We start from the raw sequence: 5,966 nt of genomic DNA, 5'->3' as shown, positions 1-5,966 counted from the left end.
GGCCTACCCACTGACATTGAGGAAGGCAATTTCTTTACTCAGTCTACCAATTTAAATGTTAATCTCATCCAGAAACACCTTCACAGAAACATCCAGAATATTGTTTGACTAAATATCTGAGTAACCCATGGCCTAGTCAAATTGAAACATAAAATTAATCAGCACAGGGTACATGTTTACTCTTCATTGCATTTTGGATATGTCACTGGCTAATTTTGAGGTTAATTAAAAATGATAATCTGCAACAGACTATCTCACAGAAAATTAAATATATATGCATGACATAGAGAGATTAATGATAAATGTGTATAATATTTCTTTTTCATGAAATTACAGATACTAATTGTATTGTACTTAATCAAATAATAAAAAAATGTTTTATTTCATTTTAATAGATTACAAAAATGATTAGATATTAATTATCCAGGCTAATGGAACTAGAGAGTAGAACTCAACATTGTGCCCAAATCTAATCATTTACCACAGATAAAAGTAAATTGCAATATTTAATATTTCAAATTTTTTAAACATTTTATCTTCTAATCATTCTTATGAGATTATTGTTTAGCTAAATAACACAAACACTTTTTGAGTAGACAATATGCAAGATAATATCTGTGTAACTGTTGTGGGGAAAGGGAAGGTACAGATATGAATCAAATAAAATCTCTTACATCAAGCTTCTGATATAGTACTTAGAATTTATTTGAATAGTGGTATAACTCTAGTTATAGTAGACCATAAATCTGTACAAAATGTTTTAGAAAAATCTTTCTAACTGATATATGATAGATTGTAGGGAGGTAGGAATGGAGTAGAGAGAAAGATAGACAATTAGGGGGTACAGAAATAGTTTACCTTAGAGATAATAGTAGATTAAATCAGCATCCTAGCAGTGCAGGTAGTGAAAAGCGCTCAGATTTTAGGATATATTTTCGAGATAGTGAAGACTGATCTCAGGGACACATTGAAAGAAAAGTACACAAAGAGAATAATCAAGGATGGCATCTAGCTTTGCAGACTAAACAACTTTCTAATTTCCTGAGATATTGAGAGCCTGAGGGAGAATGGATTTGTAGGAAAAATCAATAGTTGTATTATGGTCATGTACAGTTTAGAATGTTTATTGCCCACTCAGGGATTAAAGAGAGGTAATTATGTATTAATAGATGCTTCCAGAACTCAAAGAAGAAACCTTGATGCTAGACAAAAACCTTGAATCAACATATGGGTAGTATTTGAAGACATAGGAAAGAATCATATGGCACAGGCAGAGAAGGTAGAGTCAGAGCCCACAGGCACTCCAACATCTAGAACCTGGCAGACAGAGGATGAGTATTCAGGTAAGGTTTCTGAGGAGAGGCAGTGAGGGAGGGGAACCAGGAATATCAGAAGCCTAAAGAGGTATGTATTTTATAAAGGAGGCTGTAGCCAACCTTTCCAAGTGCTTCTGGGAAGTAAAAGAAAATGACAGAAAACTGAGGGCTTTGGCAATATATAATAAAAGCTGTTTGTCGCCTTGATAAAAGCTATTTTAGGGGAGTAGAAAAAACAAAAATCTTATTGGAGCTTAGCCACTCGCTCTGCTCTGGGTTCTCCACATACGGGATGTAACATGACACTATGGCCCACATCCACCTGGCCCTTGCTCACCTCTCCTCCCTTTGCCAGACTGTGCCATCACAGCTGCCCAGTCCACAGCTTCCCTCCACGGTCATATTTACCAAATCCAAGTCCTCATTCTCCTACCTGCAAACTTTCAGACAGGATATTGACAATGCTTCTTTGGTGCTCCATGACCTTGAGCATAAAGTGGACTCCCTGCAAAAAGAGACTGCCTTTTTGGAGAAACTGAACAAGAATGAAATCCAAGAGCTGCAGGCCCAGATTCAGGAACAGCAGTACAAATCCATGTGGATGCTTCCAAACTTGATCTCATGTCTATACTGAGTAATGTGTATTATCAGTACGAAAGTGTAGCTGCTAGGAACCTTTAGGAAGTTGAAGAATGGTACAAGCCCAAGTTCACAGATCCCTCAAAGGCTATTACTTGAACCTGGACAGTGATGCTCTGCACCAGGCAAAGCAGGAGTCAAAAGAGTATCAGAAGCAGGTCCAGTCCCTTATCTACCACATGCTTACAGGAACTAAGAAGTCTCTGCAAGCCCAAATGTGTGAAATAGATGAGAACTTTGCTGTGGAATCACCAAGACACTATTGGCCTCCTGCAAGATGAGATTCAAAATAGCAAGGAAGAAATGGCCTGCCACCTTCATGAATATCTAGATTTGAGGAAGGTGTACATGGCCCTTGACATTGAGATTGCCACCTAAACAGCTTCTGGAAGATGAGGAAAGCAGAATTTCTCTGCCTCTTCCAAACTTTTCTTCTCAGAACCTGAGGGAAACCATTCAGGATTCACTCCTTCTGGTTGACAGCCAATCAAAAAGGACTCTTCTTATTAAGATTGTTGAAACTAGAGATGGGCACTTTATCAATGAAACTTCTCAGTCTTACAGTGATCTTGATGAAAATTGCACACATTCAGTGCAGCAATATGTTACCAGCAAGAATAAAAAAGAAATCCATATCTTAAGGAATATAGCTATCAAATGCCTTTCTACAGTTTCCCAGTAGCACAAGATAGATTTGGAATAGAAATACGCTAAATTCTTAAGAACCAACACTCCTAAAAGATTTAGAAAAAAAGTTTAAAACATAATCTAGTTTATGAATAAGCATTGTGCAATATTAGTTTTTTAAAAAAAATATTTTGAATACCATTATAACTGCTTTTTTTCCAGCAAATATTTGACCAATTTTTTTTTCTGCTTCAATAAATCTTTGGACAAACAAATCAAGAAACAACAACAACAATTTAAAGAAGCCTTCTTGGAATGGGTTGAAGAGAGAATAGAAGGTAAGAGAGTGGAGAGAGCAAGAATAGTTTCAATTTTTGAGGAGATTCAAGAGAGAAGAAACTAGATCAGTAGCTGGAGGAGAATGTGGGGTCAAGAGATGAGTTTTGTTTTTGTTTTTGTTTTTTAAAGAAGGGTGATGTTGAGACAAGTGTGGGCTAATCCTACAGAAAGGAAGACATTGGTGATGCAGGTAAAAGAGGGTAGGTATATAATTGCAGGAGCAAAGACTTTGAGGAGAAAGGAGAAGAGGTTTAGGCTCAAGTGGGAGCTGGCCTGAGGAGCAGGGACACTTTCTCTTTCATAACAGGATAAGGCTGAGTAAGTAGGTGCAGATGCAGATAGGTTTTCAGAACTGGTGGCGGAAACATGAGATATTGTTTTCATGATATTATACTGGTTTTCTCTGTGAATGTTTTTGAGAGGTCATCATATGAATATTGAAAGGCAAGGATTTGTTGAAGATTTGAGGAGAAAATAAGAAGGTGAATTTAGTAGGAAAATGTAATGGTATTGTGGAAGTATTGAGTGTCCCCTCAACATTTATTTATTTATTTTTTTTATTTTATTTTATTTTATTTTTTTTTTTCAATTTAATTTTACAGAATCAAAGAGTCTAACAGTATATCTTGTTAGATACAGTATGTCCTCATAATGTATACATTATTTCTTGTACAATGATATGAAATAATATGGGAAATATTCATGATAAATTATTAAGTGAACAGTGCAAGTTAAAAACAATAGTTTCATATTTTTTTTCCCCACCCCCCCTTTCCCGAGTCAGCACCTTCAAGTGTTACCACTCCCCAAATGGTGCGCAATGCACTCATTGTGTAGGCATACCCCCCATCCCCTCCCCCACCCCCCACCTCAGTCTGATGTCCAATTGGTGTCATTCCCAGATTTGTATTTAGGTGATGATCAGGGAAACCAATTTTCTGGTGAGTACATGTGATGCTTGTTTTTCCATTCTTGGGATACTTCACTTAATATAATGGGTTCCAACTCTCTCCAGGAGAACCATAGAGATGTCGTATCTTCATCATTCCTTATAGCTGAGTAATATTCCATGGTATACATATACCACAGTTTACTAATCCAATCATGTATTGATGGGCATTTGGGTTGTTTCCACATCTTTGCTATTGTGAATTGTGCTGCTATAAACATTTGGGTACACGTGAGTCCAGTCTGAGTACTTGTGTGCCTCTCCTTTCTTTAACCAAATTTTGCTGCTCATGTGCATTTAGAAAGCAGGCAGGAAAATGTGTTTAATTGGCACCGAGTTTTGTCTGATGGATATGATGGCTGGACCATGGAATCTAAGGGAAGTAAGGATAAAGGTGAAATCATAAAGAAGCAAGGTATCAGTACCTCAATATATGATAATTGACTTTATTTTCTTTGCTGCTGTACATGTATTTTCTAAAAATACTAGAAAGCTGGCTCAGATACAAAAAATAAACAATATAGTACACGTGCCTTGAATCTTATTCCAATTCAAACTTTGACTCAAGTTATTTGAGCACAGACTGAATATCAAGATAAATAGCCTATATACTTCGTGCTAAGCCATTTAGAACACATATCATACAGATCAATTGAAGAATGCATTTATAATTAGAACTGTATAAACAAGCCAAAGTGGAAGGAAGAAGCTAGAAGAATGCCAAAAAAGATAGTACAAAAGCAATTAGAGCAGACTCAATAAAGGGAGAAAACAAGGAGACAAAGCCTATGTCTAAATAATGCCAAAACAAACAGTTGATAAGTGAAATATCTAGTCAATCAGCTGGATGTTTTGTCTACAAGGAGCCTAGCAACTGACTTGACTGATTTCTTTTTTCATTGAATTGACTGAATTAAGTGGTTGTTTTGGAAGCTGTTGACATATGCATAATGAAAAAGTCACAGAGGAAGAAAAAGTAAGGATGCATTTGGGGAGAAAAAGTCCTTGAGACCGAGACTGCTAAGTGATAGGTGATAAGGTGAAATGAGAGCAGGGATGAATTTAGTTACATAAATTTGAATTCAGAATATAAGATATAGGAATGTATTTTCCATAATCATAGGAGACTTGTTTGTGATACAATGGAAATATTTTAAGACTAAGAAGATAAAGATTTTAAAGGGCTAGTTCTTTTGTCTTTCGTATTGATCCTGCTACATTTATTATGTATTACTATCATATCTCACTAAGATGCAAATTATCCTCATTGACTTATAATTTAATTTGCTATTACAAGTGTTCATTTTCCCACCCTTTCTACTTTTAAAATATAGATATTTAAGCTATTCTTCTTAATACTCACTGTATGACTATACTAGCAAGTCATTAAAGTGCATATGTATATGCACACATATATATATATTCAAATGCATAGATGGGAAAACAGTATATAAACTAACATGAGATTTTAAAAGAACAGCTCACAAATCTAATGGCAAGAATACCACTAAGAAAGCAATTTCTATTTAGAAAGTGATATAAGTCATATTATGTATGTTTTAGTGTATTCTATTTGGGAAGTGGTGAATTACTAAAGGAGATGCACTATCTCCCTAGGAGAATGGTAGAAGAATGGAGAAAGACACTCAACACAGTACAATATTTCAAAGGAAATACTCCTTTATGACTTTAACATTTACAGATAGATGAGGTATACTCTCTCTCTCTCTCACACACACACATGCACACAATTATTTGCTCTTTTTAAAATCTATAAATTCTAATATATGAGACCAGAAACTATTCATGCCTACTAGGTGAAGATTTATAGAAGTTATAGAAAAAAAAATAGATCATTCAATTGACTCTATAGTACAAATAAGGCCAATACTATGCTGAATCTTTGCTGCTACTTCTAGCTTATCTTTCTGAATTTTTTGTCCTAGATTCTCTTAAAATGGTTCTTATGATCATTTGTAAAGCTCCATTGAAGAACTATAAGAAATAACTTGACAAAAGACTCAAACACATTTAACCCTGAAGTATTTTTCCAATGATCTTTCCCTGCCCTCTGTCTTCTGAAGACCCATTCTGTG

General features: G+C 35.4%; 1 pseudogene; it reads left to right on the top strand.

The window, feature by feature from the left end:
- Positions 1–1,623: 1,623 nt before the first annotated feature.
- On the top strand, positions 1,624–2,637 carry LOC138395987 (vimentin-like; annotated as a pseudogene).
- The last annotated feature ends 3,329 nt before the right edge of the window (positions 2,638–5,966 follow it).

This window comes from Eulemur rufifrons, chromosome 15 (assembly GCF_041146395.1).
Source record: "Eulemur rufifrons isolate Redbay chromosome 15, OSU_ERuf_1, whole genome shotgun sequence".
NCBI lineage: Eukaryota > Metazoa > Chordata > Mammalia > Primates > Lemuridae > Eulemur > Eulemur rufifrons.
This window is presented reverse-complemented; position numbering and strand designations above follow the sequence as displayed.